This window comes from Muntiacus reevesi, chromosome 7 (assembly GCF_963930625.1).
Source record: "Muntiacus reevesi chromosome 7, mMunRee1.1, whole genome shotgun sequence".
Classification (NCBI taxonomy): domain Eukaryota; kingdom Metazoa; phylum Chordata; class Mammalia; order Artiodactyla; family Cervidae; genus Muntiacus; species Muntiacus reevesi.
Window position 1 is genome coordinate 54,489,940 of NC_089255.1, and position 22,490 is coordinate 54,512,429.

Consider the following 22,490-nt stretch of genomic DNA (forward strand, 5'->3'; position numbering starts at 1 on the left):
ATTTTAATACAAAAATATGAGAATGAACCAAAAATTAAAAAAAAAATAAGATGATACTGTATTTCTCTGGTCTCAAGACCCCTTTATTTTCAAGCATTAAAGTTATTAGCTCTGCAATTACAAGGTCACAAGCAAGGATGTCAGACCCAGGAAGTTTTATTTCCGAATGGCTTGTAAAGTTAAAGATCCTTAAGCATGCTGATCACATCTGGGAGGATTCGTTTTGCTGTGTTATTTTTCTTTGCTGTCAGATCATTAGCAGTATTTAAATTGTATTTTTTAAGCCCTGATCTTCTCCAGTCTCTGCGTGCTTTCTTTTAATTTGTTTCTAACATAAATGACAGAAGACATTTCACAACCCAGCTCTAACTACTTTCCCAGTGTCACCTCCTATTTATCCACCTAACAACCCTTCTCCTGCCTCTCCCTACTACTGGCACAGCCATACCTCAATACTTCTATCTCAGGCCATGTGACTCATCCTTCCTTACCTGTGCAGTACATCAAGTCTCCTTGTCTGGAAAGCCCTCTTCCTCTTTTTCACTGAACCATTTTCTACCAGCTGCCCCTTGACGTTTTCTTCCCACTCTTTTTCACACGGAATTGACTTCAGGTCAGTTCAGTTCAGTCACTCAGTCATGTTCTAATCTTTGCAACCCCATGGACTGCAGCACACCAGGCTTCCCTGTCCATCACCAACTCCCAGAGCTTGCTCAAACTCATGTCCATCAAGTTGGTGATGCCATCCAACCATCTCATCCTCTGTCATCACCTTTCCTCCTGCCTTCAATCTTTTCCAGCATCAGGGTCTTCTCCAGTGAGTCAGTTCTTCACGTCAGGTGGCCAAAGTGTTGGAGTTTCAGCGTCATCATCAGTCCTGCCAATGAATATTCAGGACTGATTTCCTTTAAGATTGCCAGGTTTGATCTCCTTGCAGTCCAGGGGACTCTCAAGAGTCCCTTGAAGCTAAAGGCAAAGGAATTGTCTTAGGGCTTTGGTGTATGCAGGGACCAGAAACCCCCTCCTTCTTTCCTACATCATCCTGGGCACGTGTTGTCAACTCTGCCCTGAGATATCATATTGCTCCTAAGTCAACCTGCCATGCGTGTTGTGAGAATCAACTATAAGTGAGGTACCCTGCAAAGCTCTGGCAGTATCAAGATTGCCAGGGAGGCAGAGCAAACAGGTTAGGAGACAACAGGCATCCAGGGAAGACGCACATTACAAAGGCCTGTCCTGGGGGCACGTGTCAGGGCTGTGAGTACACAGGTGCTGCCATCGAAGGCCATGCCACATGGGCAGGAAAGAGTTAAAGACATGTCCTGCTGGTTGCCGTCTGTACCCTATCACTGCAAAGTCACATTCATACAGTTTCTGTTCATTTGGGAGAGAAGACCCAAAAAAAGGTATCTTAGAGCAAATAGAATATGTTCTGGTGGATACCAATCCTTCTGCAGCCCTTTGCAGAACACACAAGAGACCCTGTGGCCATAACAAATTCTGGACGACAGAGCCCATGACAACCCAGGTCTCTCTCCTTCCTAGCACGTGGTACGGCTGCAATTTTGAATTTTTTAAAACTTCATTGTTTGATGATTTTCTATAATGCTGAACTGTTACAGCCACAAAGCTAGATCTATGTTTATTTTTCCCATCTTTGTATCTTCAATACCTACCACAACGTCTGCCCTGTTAAGCATTTTAACAGAGATGTCTCAAAGAAGAGTCAATAAGTAATACTATTATCAGCTCAACAGCTACATACATTTGGGTACACTGTCTCATGTAATTCTTATAACAATTCAATTTTAAATAATAGATAATTCAGTCTTTGACAACTAGCAAATGGCAGGGTAAGATTTAAATTCAGATGGGAGGGAGGTTGAAGAGGGAGGGGGTATATGTATACCTGTAGCTGATTCATGCTGATATTTGGCAGAAAACAACAAAATTCTGTAAAGCAATTATCCTTCAAGTAAAAAGCAAATAAATTTTGAAAAAATATTTAAATTTGAGTTTGTCTGGCCTTGTTGCAACTACACTCTTAGTTCTACCATAAGAGGATAAGATTCATGCCCTTAATGAAAAAAGGAAAGATGGTTGATACGGCAAGTTTCCAGAAACAGCAGGAGCTGGAAGCAACAGACAGAATGAAGAGTCATTTTTAGAAAGTCCATCTGATACCACATGCAGAAAAGCTGAATTCCTGCCACCTCCTATTCTACAATGACGAAACCACTTAAATATTCAAAATAAGAAAACCGTTCAGTCAATTATGGTACATCTGTATGATGGAATATTATTTAATCATTAAAAGTCATGTTTTACAAGAATATGGAAAAGTGTTCAAGATAAATCATTAGGTAGAAAAGGAAGATTGTAAAATAGGCTGAATACTATGACTCAATTTTATTAAAGTATATATAGCATACGTTTTAACAGATGGTACACACACATATACACACACATTTTAGAACAATACACAGCAAATGATGAAGTGTTATGAGTAAAACTACAAATTGTTTTAACTTTGTCTATTTTTTATTTTTCCATAGTTTCTATAATGATCAAACACTTGCAATTCAAGTACAATTTATGATAAATATATAGATAAAAGAAACTAAGCCAAAATGTTAAATGTGATTTTTCTGTGTATAGTAAAATAATTATTTTACTTATAACCTTCTTATATTTAAAAAATTAAAGCAACAGAAAAGGTTTGTAAGACTGAAACAAATCCCCCCTCGATACGCTTTGATGATGCTCAAGATGCAAATACAAGTACTCCCTGCTCCCTCTCGCTCCTCTCTGTGGAATCCCACTGCCCACACCGATGTTCTCAGCAACTTCTACAACATATGTTCACAGTTGCATTACCTCCGGAGCTCCAATCATTTGTCTAACATGTTTATATATATCAAAAACATGGACCCTGAAATAAACAAATGGTTTGCCTCCAGAACATCGCTAACATCCCGGAGTCCCTAAGGAAGTACTCGGTTTATTTTCACAGCTAGCTTTTGTCTTTTGACTGCCCTGGGTCCTGGCTTCATTCCCAGATCAGGCCTTGGCTCCTGCTAGGAGCCAACCAACTACTGAAAATGCAGAGACTTAGAAATCAAAAGACCGGAAAAGAAGAGCTTGGAGAGCCAGCCCGCCAACAGGCTATATCTGGTTGGGGAGGCAGAACAGAGGCTCCTGCCAACCATCAGAGGGATTCCAGGACAGGCCTCAGAGCACCTGGGACAAGCTACAGGAGGGTCAGGGGTAGAAATGCTCTGAACCTGAATCCTGACTATAACCTAACAGCAATTTTTCTCATTTGATGTGTTCCAGAAGGTCCTAGCTTTAGTGATAGCTCCTGTCATCATCGAGTAATAGAAGTCATTTCTGCCTTATTAACTGCCCCAGTAGAATGTGAGTTGGCCCAGTTGCCTAAAAGTCTGTTTCCAGGGTAGAGGTTTTTATAGATTTTTATGAGATATTTATAGGTTCCTAATAAGATAACAGGATGGTCCTCAACCCTCCTACACACTCTGAAAACAAGGCCTTTTTAGAAAGCCCAAGAGTTTACTAAAATAAGAGGGTTGCCCCATAAAATAGCTTTCTTATGTTCACAGATGCAGAGTATTAAGCAATAAAAGAACAAGAGGCGTGTTGGGTAAATAACATATAGTTGTAGTTGTCATTTAGTCGCCAAGTCACGTCAGACTCTTTGGTGACCCCATGGACTGTGGCCTGCCAGGCTCTTCTGTCCATGGAATTTTCCAGGGAAGAATACTGGAGTGGGTTGCTGTTTCCTTCTCCAGGGATCTTCCTGACCCAGGGACTGAACCCACGTCTCCTGCGTTGGCAGGCAGGTTCTTCACCACTGAGCCACCAGGGAAGCCCCGTATAGACGTGGGGTACTGAGCAATAAAGGACAGAGAGCCAGCCTGTCCCAGGAACTGGAGGCCGTGGTTTCCGGTACAGCCTCCCCACAACCCCCATCTGTAAGTGCAGGAGGGAGGAAAATCTTTCCCAGCAGAATTACTGGGTTAATACAAGCATTTTGTTTCAAGAAGAGTTTTCCCTTTCAGAAGTATCCTCCATTTTGATGTATCGATATTACTTTACTCTAAATTTAGCCTAGGCCAAACATTTAAGTTTAATATTACTCCCCCTCACTTGCTGGAAATGTTCTATGTATTTAAAAGTAAGAAATCCACAAGGAATCCTTGTGATATTACAAGTGTTCAGTGTCTTGACTGTAATAGCAAATACATGAATTGACACATGATAAAATATATAGAACTTAATACACACTTACATACCAACAATTCCACGTAAAATTGGGGAAATCAGAATATCTTTGGACTGTATATACGTCAATATCCTGGTAGTGATACTATGCCATACTTTTTCAAAATGTTATCATTGGGAGAAACTAGGCAAAATGTACAAGACATACCTTTACATTATTTCTTAAAACTGTATGTGAATCTGCAATTGCCTCACATTACAAATAATCTTTAAAAATAAATCAAGCAATCTGCTTAATAAAATATATTCCATCACTCTAACCTTTGAAAAAATGTACATCATAACTACCAGAATTCCAGGTTCAAATTTCAAGTCCTCTCATTCTTGGACTTTTACACAGGTGTGCGGCTGCCCCAGGATCCCCACAGATCCCTGGGGTACCCATTCCAGGTCACCCCTCTTCTCACCTTCTTACCAGTACTGCACAAGAGGTCTAAAATGCACATTTGTGGCCAGCCTTCTAGAAGATCACATAATTCTGTTCACACCCTCCTCAGGCAGGACCTCTTGGCCACCTCAGGCAGGCTCTAAAAGCAGGCTCGGCGTCCTATGAATGGGAAATTCTGGGTTCTACATGTTCGGAGCTAGTCTTTGGGGTGGAGCAGGGGTGCTGCAGGCTCTGCATGGAGACATCTCCCTGGCCCTACTAACTTTTCACACCTTGCCCAGAAGCATAACCAGAAAGGGCAGGGGGCGGCTCCCAGGGCATTGGCCTCTTGTCAAAGTTTAAGCGCATGCTAATCATTATTACCGTTTATAAATAAGAAATTGAGACTTACAGGAATTATGCCTCTTGCAGCTGAAAACTGCCACTTTTTCAGCTGGTTGCCAGCTAGATTTGTCGGACTCCAAAGACTTGAAAATCTGAGTGTGACGTCCATTTTATTGTCTTTAAGGCGTCCACCAAGGGCCTTCCTATCCTTTCACAGCTGTTGTAGTCATGAGCCAGATATATAAGTTGCCTTTCTCAGGACTCGTGTCATTCATTTAATGGGACAATTATTGAGATTGAGTTCAACTGGCATTCATTGAGAGCCTACACCATAGTCCTTCAGATGCTGTCACTATTCACAGGGCCAATTCATTAATCTTGATTAATTCAAGGTGCCAAGGCTGCAACATTAAAAATAGACGCTAGACTTAAATAAATGTTATGCTGTCACCAATATAAAGACTAATGCTTTAGCAGGCATTTGTAAGACACTTTGAAGCAGTTTTCTCTTTTTTTTTTATTTCCACAAATTTGTCTCTAATTCCCAAAGAATAAACAGGATGATACAAAACACATGTCCTCCTTTCCCCACATAGGCAGACAGAAAAGGGACAAAGAGGAAGGTGGCCAGTGGAAAGAAAGAGGAGAAAAATAACAGCAAGTTTAAGAGTTTGAAATGCTTTCGAAATGGTCAACTCCAGCCATTCCAGGACCTGTCTATACTTTAAAAAATGTCAGATACCCCTACTCCCTCAGGTGTCCTCAATATTTCCTGCTGATAAAGCAGTTTTCACATTGTGAGACTGACTTCACCCTACATCAAATTGAGTGAGATGAGAGGCCCATTCTACCAGCTAGGGATAGATAAATTCTTCTTCTAACTCAGAGGCAAAATAAGGGAGACCTCCAGAAACAAAAAAGGGGGGGCACTCCCTGCCACTGAGCACCATGTTTGACTGAGCAGTACCCTATGGAGCCTTTCTGGGACAGACCACTGCACCCCTCCTCTCCCCATGTCCTCACCTGCCTCTTGTTTGTCAATCAGCTTTGGCCTCCTAAAGCCTTCCCTGGGTTGCAAAGAACAAATTTAACCAGGGAAGTGATAAAATGCAGAAATAAAAACAATGAAACAAGAAAAAATAATATTTTTTATTATCATTTAGTTTAGCCATTAAACAACATCAAAAACTTTTAGTTCCTCCCCAAGGAGGAAGGCATGGCAACCTTACTCCAGTATTCTTGCCCAGAGTATTCTGTGGACAGAGGAGCCTAGCAGGCTACATAGAGTCCATGGACAAGACTGAAGCAACTGAGCATGCATGCTCAGAAGGGCTTCAGATAATATTCTGAGTCATATCATTTGAGTTGTCTTGCAGATCCTAAAACCTCCACCAGGCAGAAGAAGTTAACTGTATGCTGCCCACACACACAGCACGTAGACCCAGACCAGTTGGAACTAGAAAGTTGATGATGTTGACTTCTAATTACCTTATCACCAACCAATCAGAAAAGTGTCCATGAACTGATTATATACCCCACAACCCTCTCCCTTACCCTCACACTGTAAACACTTTTCCCTGGAAAATCATAAGGAAATTCAGGTCTTTTGAGCATTAGTCACTCATAATCTTTGTCTTGCACCTTGCAACAAACTTTCCTTCATCACAATCTGGCGTCTGTAGATAGATTTTAGTGTGCATGGGCAAGGGGACCCAAGTTTGGTTCAGTGACACGTGGACATTTATCATATATCTCTTCTAATGGTCATTTGTGGAGATGAGACTGTAAGAAGGAAAAATGTGGACTTTAGGGCATGAATTCCAGTCCCTTTTCTGGCAGCCCCACAGGCATTTTTATTTTTTCTGGATTCTCTTCTGAATTCCATTTACAGGCATCTTTGGAGTCAGAATCTCCAGATAAGAAAAGTGTTACTTTAGTAAGGTAGAATCATACACATCTAGGAAATTAGACTTAGAATAACTTATTTAGTTGGCAAAATCCAGGAATGTTAAAACTATATGAAAGACGTAAAGAGAGGTCACCTGTAATGTTTTTCTGAGTATAAAATACGCTGGATGAAATCAGTCAATGACAGAAACTGGAACACAAAAGATTAAATGAGTGGAGAGAGGAATGGTACAATGTCTAGCAAGAGATCAGAGCAAAGGTCAGGAAGCAGGGGGGTTGTGAGTGATGAGTAAGAGTGAGGCAGAGATGAGTCTTCTAGATTGGATGGATGACTGCGATAGCCAACAGAGCTATAACCTCTTATCTCCACAACTGTCAGCTACCTCCTACTCTCAAACCAGTTATCAACCCCCGACCCCTAAGGGCTTTTTCCTACCTACTGAAAGGAAACTCTAAGATATCATGCCCTACAACCTAGTATGATCTGGCCTCTGGCTCTCTCTTCAATTACATTTTCTTTCCCTAGTTTATCCAATCATCCAGTTTGACCTGCTTGCTATTCCACAAATATCCCACAAATACTTCAAGCATGCTCCCACTTCAAGAACTCCACAGTCACGCTGCCACTTGCCTAGAATGCCCTTTCCCTAAATAGGTATACAGCTCCCTCCCTCAGATTCAAGTCCCTATTCAAATGTCTCCTTCATCCACGGAAAATGTCCTTAACCCTTCTATCCTAGATGGCATGTATATTCATCTACATTGCTCTCTTTCCTCCTATCTTTATTATTTCTCCACAGTCAGGGTTGCTAATGATACCATGTTGTTCTGTTTGTTTATTGTCTGAGCCCCATAATGGCTTTAAAATGCATGAAAGCATGGACTCTTTAGGTTGCCTCTGAACCCACGATGCCTACAGCAATCCCAACATATGGTACATCGAAACCCTTCATATGTTAATATTCCTAACCTTGATTTAATTATATCTAGAGATATGGTCTTCAGGAGATAATTAAGGTTAAATGAGACCATAAGGGTGGAGCCTTAATCCAAAGGAATGTGGTCTTATAAGAAGAGAAAAATCTTTCTTTCTCTCCTTCCCCTCCCTCTCTGCCCTTCACCCTCTTCTCCCCTTCTCTTTCCCTCTCTCTCCCTCTCCTCCTTCTTCCTCTTTCCCTCCATCCTCTGCTCCTCACTCCCACCCATTACCGTCCTCCCTCTTTCCTTTTCCCCATCCCACCTGCCAAGGTGGCCCTTTGCCACTAGGAAGAGAGCTCTCATCAGAAACTGAATTAATCAACAGCACATTGATCTTGGATTACTCAGCCTCCAAAACTGTAAGAAATAAATGTGTGTTGCTTAAGCCACCCAGCCTGTAGTAGTTTGCTACGGCAATGACTAAGTGAAAAAATAAACAAGAGTTTCTGCACTTCTTGTTTGTCATGGAGAAAAATAAAAAATAAAATAGTATGTTTTGTTTTTAGCATTATAAATATAAATATATTATATAAATATAAATAGTATTATTTATATTTTAGTACACTTAGGACCAATACACTAAATTCTAGGTGATATACTAAGTATAACCTAAAACAACAAGCTGTTGTACTGAATTCTGCATTGAATGAATAAAACTCCATTGGCCATTTCTTGCTGAGACTTTTTCTGAAAACAGGCAACTGCATATGTCCAGATGGATTGACCCATACCTTGGAAAGGGAGCCTGCTGTGATGGCATCTGCAATTTGAATCAGGATTTTCAAAAGAATTAAACTAGAAAAAGAAAACTACACTGGCATAGTATATAATTTGAAAAAAAAAATTGTTGAAACCATTTGAGCTTTTCAGAATCATTATCCAATTCTATTTAACTTTTTCTGGGAAAAATACGTTATTTAAAAAAATATGTATTTTTAATTGTTAAAATTTTCTAAAAGAGATATTGACCTTTAAGTAGGGAAAATTATACAAGATAACATGGTATCAATTGAAAGTAACTATCAGCCCTTCTAGGAAGAAACCTGCAGAGAAATAAGAGAGGGGAATCCATCCTAATTGACCAAAGTTGATTTTCTATAGTTCAGAACATGTAATTTGGGAGCATTTTGTTTCATACTCATAATTAAGTAGATACTAGGAATGCAATTTAATCAACTTTGTAGAAATTAACAGCAAAAAAGGGAAATATTAATCATTATTAAGCCCAGTATGTGCTTGTAAAAGGTGTACTACTTACAGGAGACTCTAAAACATATTCTTGTTAATTTAAATCTTATAGATGAATCAAGAAAATATATTTCATATACATTGAAATCTGTATATGAGGTATATTCAAAGAATCAGTGTATGTTCCATTTTACAGAAGACCCAGTTTGGATTAAGATCTAAGGAGAGCCATATTTTGGCTGAGCACTGTTCATCCAGCCACAGCGGTACACACAGCTACCTGTGCATGAGGCAGTCTGTGTCTCCAAGGCACGCTGTGCGTGATCTTAAGGAAAAGATCAATGATTTTCTTAAAAAATTTGTTTCTGATCAACATTACTTTATAAAGAAAAATATTCATATATTGGAAATAAGATAGAAGCTTTTAAAATTCTTAAATATTTATTCAAATTTGGAAAATATAACATCTGATGGACTACTGCTGCAACATCACTGAGTATATAAAGCCACACTAATATTTTACTTGGAGGAAAGCAGCCTGCTTAATGTTGTTGCTATTGTTATTTAATTACTCAGTCATGTTCGATTCTTTGTCACCCCACAGACTGTAGCCCACCAGGTCCCTCCGTCCATGGTATTTTCCAGGCAAGAATACTGGAGTGGGTAGCTATTTCTTCCTCCAGGGGATCTTCTGGACCCAGGGATCAAACCCATATCTCCTGCGTTGCCATGTGGATTCCTTACCAGGCAAACCTCCTGCTTATTGTTACACAACTACATATTCACTATTTTATATATTTTCATGATTCATCTATAAGATTTAAATTAACAAGAATGTGTTTTAGAGTCTCCTGTAAGTAGTACACCTTTTACAGGCACATACTGTACTTAATAAAGATTAATATTTTCTTTTCTTACTGTTAATTTCTACAAAGTTGATTAAATTGCATTCCTAGTATCTACTTAATTATGAGTGTGAAACAAAATGTTCCCAAATTACATGTTCTGAACTATAGAAAATCAACTTTGGTCAATTAGGATGGATTCCTCTCTCTTAGTTGTTGATATGATATGCTTCTTCCATCAAATGCATAATGATAAGTTAATACTTTTAATCATGAAATGAGAGTACAAATATAACCATAGATGATAATTCTTAAGAGTTCATCTCTCTATTATGCTTATCAAGGCATATCTGAATAACCTGTGAAATTTGGCTATGCAAAAAAAAAAAAATATACACATTAGGAATGGAATTAATGTTAAACTGTGACCCCTATCTTATTCGAGCTATAAAAAGTGTTATTCTACAGAAATATCTAATTGGAAAAAAAAAAGTCCTGTGCATCTCATTAAGGGATGATTTTACAAAGTGATTTTGCTGGTTATAATTAATAATTAGTTCAATATATTTAAGAGAATTTTGTGATCTTTTTATTTTAAAATAGTGATATTTTTAAATGAAAGGAATTTTTCTCCAAAATTTAAGTTGTCCATTTAAAAATACCTAAGGGCATTCGAACCTAAAGTATGAAGAACATTCCTATAGAGATTTTTAATTTAATTTTAAATGCAATTTATAATTCTTAAAGATTTATCACGAGATTATAGAATAAGATTCACATTCTTAAAAAATTACAGTAGTTGACATATGGGGGAAGAGGTTAATGAATGAAAGCAGGGAGACTGGTTGAAAGGCAGTTTCTCATCCTTTCCTGAGAAAGGATGGTGGTATGGACAGGACTGGGGTGGTAACTATAAGAATTGAGAGAAGAGCCAGATAAAAAACACATGTTAGAAGTAAAATCAACAGAAATTGCTAATGGACTTGATGTGGACCATGCACGTCAGTTGAATGACTCTTAGATTTTTATTTTCTTTTGTGTTTTGATTGGACCATTGAATGCACAATGGTGTTGTTAAATTAAGAAGCCTGGTAAGAGGGTGGAACTGAGAGACATCAAGAATTCTATTTCTACATATTGTATGAACTGCTTATGAGCTGTTTAGCTGAGCTTCGAGTAAGCTATTGCATATGAAATTTGGAACTCATAGGAGAGATTAGAGCTGAAGATATAAATTTAGATTCATCAATATCAGTATTGATTGATACTGATCAAATGCACGGAATTAGAAGAAACCATCTGTGGGGTGATAATAAATAAAGAGAAAACTTTTAACTTCACAGAGATACTCTCCTTAATGTGAGAGTCAGGTAGAAGAGGAACAGCCTGTGAGGAGACCAAGAATTGGTAGCCAGTGAAGCAGGAGAGAAATCAGGACAGTGTAAGCACCCCAGGGAGCAAGAAAAGAAAGCTTTTCCAGACAGAGTCACTAATGTGATTATCTGAACCATACCTTATCTTGGCCCATACCTGAAATGAGTTCTGTATAGCAAAACAGTTTTAAATAAAACCTATAACAGAATAATTTTGAAAAGGGAGGACAAAAAAGAAATAATTTAGATAATGATTAGAGGGACATTCTATTCCTTTATTAACCTGGTATTTATTAACCAGAGGTTAATCTGGAGCTTGTAAACTCGGGATCAAGGAAGAGGAAGCTGAGAAAGCTATTCCTGGATCTCTCAGCAAGTCAGGATCCTGAAGAAGAGACTGCTCTTCACTCGCAGGGTGTCATCACTTCAGGTCATGGCTTGGCCAATGAGTGCCAAGTTAAACATTCAGAAACTTGAGAAAATGGCAAACTGGGGAGAAAAAAGAGGCAGGGGTTGTGAGATAGGAGTAGAGAGGAATGTTCCCTCTCTTTTCATGACCCCTCTCCACTCAATTACCATAAACTACTGCATGAAGTAACCAGACTGTAAACACTGTAAGGACAAATAGAAATTAAATAAAAGAGGCTTATTTCCCTCTGTTGAAAATAAAGAAATTTCCCATTCCTCCTTTCTCTTTGATTTACTTTAGAATAAAGTAAATACTTAGAAATCTAAGTATTTTCTCCTCTCTTTGAAATGTACATAAGTCCCTTTGAAGACTAGACTGACATTTTGTCAGCTTTATGATCTAGGAATGTCTTTCTCAAGGACCTCAAGCCATCTTCTGAGATATTAACATCAAGGGAGATAGCCCCCCTATCTCCCAGTTTCTGGGAGAGATCAGTAGCCCAACTTCCTTATGCACCCACCTCAACTAGCAAGATTACCTCCTGTCATAATGAGAGGACATTTGGTTTTCCCCTGGATAAAGCTAATTCAATAGGACAAACGGTCACCCCAATTACCACATTAAGTTAGGATAAACAGTGTGTGACAAATGATGCTGTCAATTCCTTTTACTTGAGGATAACGTATTGTATATAAAGGGGGAGATTTCTTTCATCTGTGCAATCTCTCAGTGGATCTGAGGACAACATAGAATCTTTGTTTATATGAGTTATATTTATCAATAGTTAACCATATTAGGCAATAAACTGAGGATTTTAAAACATTTATTATTTACTTTAAAATAATGATAATAAATCAATATGTTTTAACATTAAAAAACAGAATATTTTCAATAACTGGTGGAAAACTGTGACATTGTTTTACAATTTTGAAAAATCCCTTAGTGTTCGGCTTAATAGAAAACACCTACACTCTGATTTTTGCTTCTGCATCCAATCTGCTTTAATACACTGTTTTAGTTGAAGTATATAGAAAATACCTAGCCTCACACAGAAATATAGTTGGAAAAGAAAATAGCACATTAATAGCCTTTCAGATAATTATAGATATTCTTCTTTGACACTGTACCAAAACTCAGAGATGGCAACTTTTTAGGCTAGTTGCAATGAGAAATATGAAGCTGGATCATGAACTTTCATACTCTATTGTGTTAAAATCCATTGGTCTCTCTTACATTTTAAACAGGATCTTTACTCATGCATGATTCTGTAATGTCACACTCTAGTCATTTGTAAAATATTGGTTCATGAAGCTATGCAAATATTCCAAATTGACACCTTTTATTATACAATTAAAAGAATCATATTAGTTATTAGAGCCAAGGATCTGACCAGGAAAACAGGTTTTGGGTAGCTGCCAAGTTCAGGTGATGATATATGCCGCAAGGTACTAGTAAGTTTTGATCAACTAAAGAACTGTTCAAATGCAATGTATTATTTCATTGTGCTGAGATCTACTAATGCTTATAGTTAAGGTATACCCAGGTTATAAGGGCTTCCCAGGTGGCTCTAGTGTATAAAGAACCTGCTTCCAAATGGAGGAGATATCCGATCCCTAGGTTGGGAAGATCCCCTGGAGGAGGGCATGGCAACCCACTCCAGTATTCTTGCTGGAGAATCCCATAGACAGAGGAGCCTGGTGGATTACAAGTCCATGGGCTACACTCCATAGAGTTGCAAAGAGTCAGACATGACAAGCAACTTAGCACACAGCCCATGTTATAATAATAGGAATAAGGATAAGGATCCTAATAATGTATAAGCTGATCTTGAAATGAACAAATGTCTGTGTTTTGCATTATTATAATTTAGAGGAGGGGATATAGTGGTCAGTATAGACATAACAAGATTATTCACATAAGTTGAAAATCATTATCACTGGGTGAGGGGTTCATGTAGGTTAATTATATTAATATCTACTTGTATTATTTACTTTGTGTACATATCTGAAATTTACCACAATAAATACTAATATATAGTTTCAACTCTTCAATGGAGTTATGGTTATTCTTTTGAGATGTAATTAAGAGCTAAAATTTTCTTTAATTTGATGGATTAGACAACTGAAAACTAAAAAGAAGATTTATCTTATAGTTGTTATGAATTGTTCTGGGTCTTAACACATTTATTTGTCCTACTCTTCTAAAGTAGAAAATTTATTTTGCAAATATCACCAAATAAGCTTTGTCTTTACCTTAAGGAAGAGCTCAGACATGGGGGAGGAATCAGGCAATAGTATTGTAGTTTACCAAACTCTCCTACACTCAAATGTTTTCCAACGATGGATTTTAATTTCAAACTTTATACAAGATATATTTTTTTCACTCGAGGAAAGTCAGAAATTTTCTCAAGCCCTTACATTAAACTAATGTGTTCTTTCCTACAACTCAAACACCACTTCTGTTCTCAATATAAGCAATAATTTCAACATGGTTATTATGTACAAATGAAGTCATTTGCCTTTTAAAAAATGGGTTAATTTATCTACAGTAGTAGCTCTTTTATTTGAGATTTACTTTCCACGGCTTCAGACCCAAGGCAGTGTGAAAATGTTAAATGGAAAATGCCAGAAATAAGCCATTTGTAAGCTTTAAATTGTGTGTCCTTCTGGGTAGTAGTGAAACCTTGTGAAGAAGCTGCTGTCACATTTCTGGCAGAGTTGAAGTTGAGACAGACCACCTTCACATAACTTTTTAATACAATATATTGTTACAATTGTTCTATCATTAGTTAGAGTTGTTAATATATTACTGTGTGTGATTTATAAATTACACTTTATCATTGGTATGTATATATAGGAAAGAACACAGTGTTATATAGGGTTTGGTTCTATCAGCAGTTTCAGGCATCTACTGGTCTTGGAACAGAATCCCATGGATAAGGTGGGACTACTATACTGAATTTCAAATAGTTGAGAGCAAATTTGAAAAGAGGACATCTCACTGACAAAACAGCAAAGCTTCTTTTTTTGTCTTATTGGAAGACTATTCCCCATGCCTTCTAACATTAATATAACTTGATAACTAGTCAAAAGGATCAGTAAAATGAAGTGGGATAGAGAAAGGTTACTGATGCTCTTTAAACATGTTCTCTGGAGGCATCATAAAGAACTTATACTTTAATACCTTTTAAAGTTCAAGTTTCACTGAAGTGCATCAAACAAAATTGAAGAGCTCTTCTTTATAATTTATGCACTCTTGTCTTTAAAAAAATGCTCTTTTGTCTCCTTTAAACTGCAATAATTTGCCAGCATGTTCATCTTTATAACGTTGATATTTTTAGAATCCAAATCAGTTGTTTTGCAAAACTTTGTTCAAAAGGCTAAAACAATATGAAAATGGAAAAGAGAAGTTACATTTTCATCCCATTCCCACTGTTCCCACTTGTGTAACCATTCCTAGGAGTTTTTAGTTTATAATTCCTGTATTTCTTTTAATTTAAAAGGATATTTATCTTTATTGTCTCTTCTTTCTTATATAAATGTTAGCATGCTATATATATTCCTCAGTATTTCTTTTCTTTTTAATTTACATCTGGAAACATTTCATATCAGATTCTTCAACTCTTCTTTCTTTTATTTTTTGACTATAAATAATCCCCTAAGTGCCAACATCCATTGGATTATGGAAAAAGCAAGAAAGTTCCAGAAAAAACCTACTACTATTTTATTGACTATGCCAAAGCCTTTGACTGTGTGGATCAGAAACTGTGGAAAATTCTTAAAGAGATGGGAGTACCAGACCACCTGACCTGCCTCCTGAGAAATCTGTATACAGGTCAAGAGGCAACAGTTAGAACTGGACATGGAACAACAGACTGGTTCCAAATAGGAAAAGGAGTACATCAAGGCTGTATATTGTCACCCTGCTTATTTAACTTATATGCAGAGTACATCATGAGAAACGCTAGGCTGGAAGAAGCACAAGCTGGAATCAAAGATTGCTGGGAGAAATATCAATAACCTTAGATATACAGATGTCACCACCCTTATGGCAGAAAGTGAAGATGAATTAAAGAGCCTCTTGATGAAAGTGAAAGAGGAGAGTGAAAAAGTTGGCTTAAAACTCAACATTCAGAAAACTAAGATCATGGCATCCAGTCCCATCACTTCATGGCAAATAGATGGGGAAACAATGGAAACAGTGATATACTTTATTTTTCTGGGCTCCAAAATGACTGCAGATGGTGACTGCAGCCATGAAATTAAAAGATGCTTACTCCTTGGAAGGAAAGTTATGACCAACATAGACAGCATATTAAAAAGCAGAGACATTACTTTGCTAATAAATGCCCATCTAGTCAAAGCTATGGTTTTTCCAGTAGTCATGTATGGATGTGAGTGTTGGACTATAAAGAAAGCTGAGCATAGAAGAATTGATGCCTTTGAACTGTGGTGTTGGAGAAGATTCTTGAGAGTCCCTTGAATTACAGAGATCCCACCAGTCCATCCTAAAGGAAATCACCCCTGAATATTCATTGGAAGGGCTGATGCTGAAGTTGAAATTCCAGTACTTTAGCCAACTGATGCAAAGAGTTGACTCATTGGGAAAGACCCTGGTGCTGGGAAAGATTGAGGGCAGGAGGAGAAGGGGATGACAGAGGATGAGATGGTTGGATGGCATCACCGACTCAGTGGACATGAGTTTGAGGAAATTCAGGAATTAGTGATGGGCAGGGAGGCCTACCGTGCTGCAGTTCATGGTGTCACAAGATTCAGACATGACTGAGAGACTGAACTGAATTGAACAAGTAACTCTGTTGTGTAAATGTCCCATAGTTTATTCAATTACTTGCTATGAATGGGCATCAGGGTTATTTACCATCTTTTGTGCTTCTAAATAATACTGAAATGAATAACATGCACATTTTGTTTCATATTAACAGAGGTATGTCTTCAGTGTAGATTCCAAGAAGCAAAATTGCTAGGTCAAAGGATACATTTATGTATGGTTCTATTAAACATTGCCAGTTCAGTTCAATTACTCAGTCGTTGCAACTCTTTGCAACCCCATGGACTGTAGCACACCAGTACTCCATGTCCATCACCAACTCCCAGAATTTACTCAAACTCATGTCCATTGAGTCGGTGATGCCATCCAGCCATCTCATCCTCTATAGTCCCCTTCTCCTCTTGCCCTCAATCTTTCCCAGCATCAGGGTCTTTTCCAATGAGTCAGTTCTTCGCATCAGGTGGCCAAAGTATTGGAGTTTCAGCTTCAGCATTAGTCCTTCCAATGAACACCCAGGACTGATTTCCTTTAGGATGGACTGGTTGGATTTCCTTGCAGTCCAAGGGACTCTCAAGAGTCTTCTCCAACACCACAGTTCAAAAGCATCAGTTCTTCGGTGCTCAGCTTTCTTTATAGTCCAACTCTCACATCCATACATGACCACTGGAAAACCCACAGCCTTGACTAGATGGACCTTTGTTGGCAAGTAATGTCTCTGCTTTTTAATATGAGGTCTAGGATTGTCATAACTTTCCTTCCAAGGAGTAAGCATCTTTTAATTTCATGGCTGCAGTCACCATCTGCAGTCATTTTGGAGCCCAGAAAAATAAAGTCAGCCACTCTTTCCCCTGTTTCCCCATCTATTTCCCATGAAGTGATGGGACCAGATGCCATGATCTTTGCTTTCTGAATGTTGAGCTTAAGTCAACTTTTTCACTCTCCTCTTTCACTTTCATCAAGAGGCTCTTTAGTTCTTCTTCACTTTCTGCCATAAGTGTGGTATCATCTGCATATCTGAGGTTATTGATATTTCTCCCAGCAATCTTGATTCCAGCTTGTGCTTCCTCCAGCCCAGCGTTTCTCATGATGTACTCTGTATATAAGTTAAATAAGCAAGGTGACAATATACAGCCTTGATGTACTCCTTTTCCTATTTGGAACCAGTCTGTTGTTCCATGTCCAGTTCTAACTGTTGCTTCCTGACCTGCATACAGGTTTCTCAAGAGGTAGGTCAGGTAGTCTGGTATTCCCATCTCTTTCAGAAATTTCCACAGTTTATTGTGATCCACAGTCAAAGGCTTTGGCATAGTCAATAAAGCAGAAATAGATGTTTTTCTGGATCTCTCTGCTTTTTTGATGATCCAGTGGATGTTGGCAATTTGATCTCTGGTTCCTCTGCCTTTTCTAAAACCAGCTTGAACATCTGGAAGTTCATGGTTCATGTAATGTTGAAGCCTGACTTGGAGAATTTTGAGCATTACTTTGCTAGTGTGTGAGATGAGTGTAATTGTGCAGTTGTTTGAGCATTTTTTGGCATTGCCTTTCATAGGGATTGGAATGAAAACTGCCCTTTTCCAGTCCTGTGGCCACTGCTGAATTTTCCAAATTTGTTGGCATATTGAGTGCAGCACTTTCACAGCATCATCTTTTAAGATTTGAAATAGCTCAACTGGAATTCCATCACCTCTATTAACTTTGTTCATAGTGATACTTCCTAAGGCCCACTTGACTTCACATTCCAGGATGTCTGGCTCTAGGTGAGCGATCACACCATAGTGATTATCTGGGTCATGAAGATCTTTTTTGTACAGTTCTTCTGTGTATTCTTGCACCTCTTCTTAATATATTCTGCTTCTGTTAGGTTCATACCATTTCTGTCTGTTATTGAGCCTATCCTTGCATGAAATGTTCCCTTGGTATCTCTAAGTTTCTTGAAGAGATCTCTAGTCTTTCCCATTCTGTTGTTTTCCTCTATTTCTTTGCACTGATCGCTGAGGAAGGCTTTCTTATCTCTCCTGGCTATTCTTTGGAACTCTGCATTCAAATGGGTATATCTTTCCTTTTCTCCTTTGCCTTTGGCTTCTCTTCTTTTCACAGCTATTTGTAAGGCCTCCTCAGACAGCCATTTTGCTTTTTTGCATTCCTTTTTCTTGGGGATAATCTTGCTGTCTGTCTCCTGTACAATGTCATGAACCTCCATCCATAGTTCATCAGACACTCTGTCTATCAGATCTAGTCCCTTAAATCTATTTTTCATTTCCACTGTATAATTGTTAGGGATTTTATTTAGGTCATACCTGAATGGTCTAGTGGTTTTCCCTACTTCTTCAATTTAAGTCTGAATTTGGCAATAAGCAGTTCATGATCTGAGCCACAGTCAGCTCCTGGTCTTTTTTTTTGCTGACTGTATAGAGCTTCTCCAACTTTGGCTGCAAAGAATACAATCAATCTGATTTTGGTGTTGACCATCTGGTAATGTCCATGTGTAGAGTCTTCTCTTGTGTTGTTGGAAGAAGGTATTTGCTATGACCAGTGCATTTTCTTGGCAGAACTCTATTAGTCTTTGCCCTGCTTCATTCTGTACTCCAAGCCCAAATTTGCTTGTTACTCCAGGTGTTTCTTGACTTCCTACTTCTGCATTCCAGTCCCCTATAATTAAAAGGACATCTTTTTGGGGTGTTAATTGTAGAAGATCTTGTAGGTCTTCATAGAACCGTTCAACCTTAGCTTCTTCAGCATTACTGGTCAGGGCCTAGACTTGGATTACTGTTATATTGAATGATTTGCCTTGTGAACAAATAGAGATCATTCTGTCATTTTTGAGACTGCATCCTAACATTTCCAAGTTCCTCTTTATAAGGGTTCCACTACTTTTATATGGGTTCCACTATTACTACCAGCAATATGAGTGTTTCTCTACAGCCTTATAGCAAAGGGCACAAACTTTTTACTTCTTGCTATTTGAAAATGATACGTTGGTGGTGTTTTAATTTGCCTCTCCCTTTTTATGAAGTTGAAAATATTTTATGTATTTAAAGACTATTTGTTAATATTTTTAAATGAACTTTGTATTCATATCTTTTGTGCAGCATTTCACAGGAAGGTTTGGTCTTTTTTCTTCTGTTTTTGGTCTTTAAAATTTTTCTAAATAAAATTTATACCTTAAAAATATATACAATTACCCTTTTACAAATATTATGTCCCATTGTGTTATTTGTCATTTTGTTTTACCTATGATTCCTTTTTGACATGAAAAGCATACTTTGGGATCACACTCATCTATCTTTTATTTTATCTGAATTTTTAATCATAGGGAAGAATTCATATTCAGGAGTTTATCTTAGTTATAAAATTAAGAAGAATCACTAGGGTTTTCTTGATTTCTATGATATTTTTTCATTGATACATTTGATCCACTGGAGTTTATTCTTGTGCATGAAATAAGGCGTAATCCAATGACCATCAAGTTGTCACAATACCATTTTTTAAAAGCCCATCTTTTTCCTCAGAGTTTGAGTGATCACATATATAATATACCTCTGTACAGACTTTGGTCTTTTTCTTGATTCGATATCTGATTTTCTCCCCATTAGTCTATCTACCATCCGCAACACCATATGTTTTAGTTATAGAGCCTTTAAGTGTGCTTAGTCGCTCAGTCATGTCCAACTCTTTGCAGTACCACGGACTGTATTCCGCCAGGCTCTTCTGTTCAAGGGGATTCTCCAGGTAAGAATACTGGAGTAGGTTGCCATGCTTTCCTTCAGGGCATCTTCCCAACCCATGAGAAAGAGGCTTTATAGTATGCTTTAATATCTGATGGGGTTTCCTTGATGGCCCAGCGGGTAAAGAAACCATTTGCAAGGCAGGAGACACAGGAGACGTGAATCTGATCCCTGGGTCAGAAGATCCCCTGGAGGAGGAAATGGCAATACACTCTAATATTCTTGTCTGAATTCCCATGGACAGAGGAGCCTGGCCAGCTACAGTCCAAAGAATCGCAGAGCTGGACATGGCTGAGCTCCTAAGCACAGCATTAGGCCACCTCATTATTCTTTCCTTTTAATAAAATAAATAAACAAAAGAATTTTCATGTTTTTTATGTAAATTTACTTTTTATATGAATCTTAGAATTTATCTATATTGCTCTAGAAATACTTGTAGTATTTCAACTGGGATAGTATTAAATGCATGTGTTGACATCCACATGTCACTGATACATCATATCCAAAAAGGAGGCTTTTAACTTGCTGAAGTTTATTGTTATGTCTTTCAAGACTACTATAAAGTTTCCCTCATATGTGTTCTGCATAGTTTTGTTACACCCAAGGATTTTCTTTTTATCGCTGTTCTAAAAAAATTTTATATTTTTGTATTACATCTGTAAGAAATAAAATAACCCTACTTTGGATATCAAGACATTTATTACATTTCTCTTGGTGGTAAAATAATTTTACTTCAGTAAAATAATTGTAGTATTTCTCCAGGCAGATGGATAGCAAAGAGCTGAGTAAACATAAAATTCACCTATATACTGAAAAAGGCAAAATACAGCATCTTTCTACCTTGACAGTTAGCTCACTTGTTTTCTAAGGGCCTTTTTAGATCATTTCTGTGTCAGATCGACACCTAGTGGCTCCCTCTGGTATAGTAATAGTAATAGTAATAGTAATAGAAAGACAGGTAATGAAATCTCTAATAGAGAATTAGGGACTGCATAGTTACTTTGCACATGTTTGCTAGATAATTTTATATATAATTAACTGTGTTATAATATATGGTAAGAACAAAAACCCAAGTTAATGTATATCAATATAAGAATCATTGCTAAAAAAAAAAAAAAGAATCATTGCTCTACACAATACAAAGTGAAAGTGTTAGCCACTTAGTCATAGCTGACTCTTTGCAACTCCATGGACTGTAGCCTGTCAGGCTCCTCTGTCCATGGAATTCCTAGGCAAGAATAATGGAGTAGGTAGCCATCCCCTTCTGGAGGGGATCTTCCTGACCCAGGGATCAAACCTGGGTCTCCCACACTGCAGGCAGATTCGTTACTATCTGGGCTACCAAACAATACAAGTTTTCCCTCTAAAATGAAGATTTATAAATTTTCCATTTCAAATGTTTTACTAAATCACAATAAGTCAAAGTCAATTTACTTTAGTTCCCTGCCTACTGTATGTAGCTGGCAAAAAGAGAAGTGAATATTATAGCCCAGGTTTTGGAGAGAGACAAACGAAGTTCCTACTTCATCAAATTACCTAAACTTTCTTAAACTTATATGGATTGGGTTTTCTATGGATCTGAAGCAAATGTCAAAAAAGTCAAGAGAATTTAATCAACATCTAAATCAGACAACTAAATTACCTGATACAGTAGATGTTACAGACACTAGAATTCTCTATCCATATGTACTTCCTTCTTTTTTGTTTTTTTTTTTACTTCCTTTTTTTTTTCTTAATGAATGAACTGTTATAAACAAATGAATTACATGTTATCTTTGGTATCATTTGCATCAAAGTACAAATTTTGGAATGTGGTAAAAACTTCTGATGAAGAAGCCCATCCTAATTTCTCATTACACACACAGACACAGACACACACATACACACCCCAGTTAAAGCCTAAGACAAATGAATCCTTAAGAGAAGAGGAAACTGGACCATAAGGAAAGGTTGTTAATTTTTGACAACAGAAAACACTGTCAGTATTAACAGAGGCTAATGAATGCGAAGTACCTATTGTTTTATTTGTGAGATGACCCTGTCCTGGGATTTGATTGTGAAATTCTGTCTATAATTGTTAAAGAAAAAAGTGTTAAAGTGTTAGTCTGACACTTGTTAGAATGGTAAGGAAGTCCTGAACCATTTATCAGCTACTGCAATAGCTGTCAAGATTATCACAAAAGAGGAGACAGGTTGGGCTCAACTCCAAATATACCAAAAACAACTGAAAATTTATAGCCAAGGAGCAGAATGAAGAGGTCA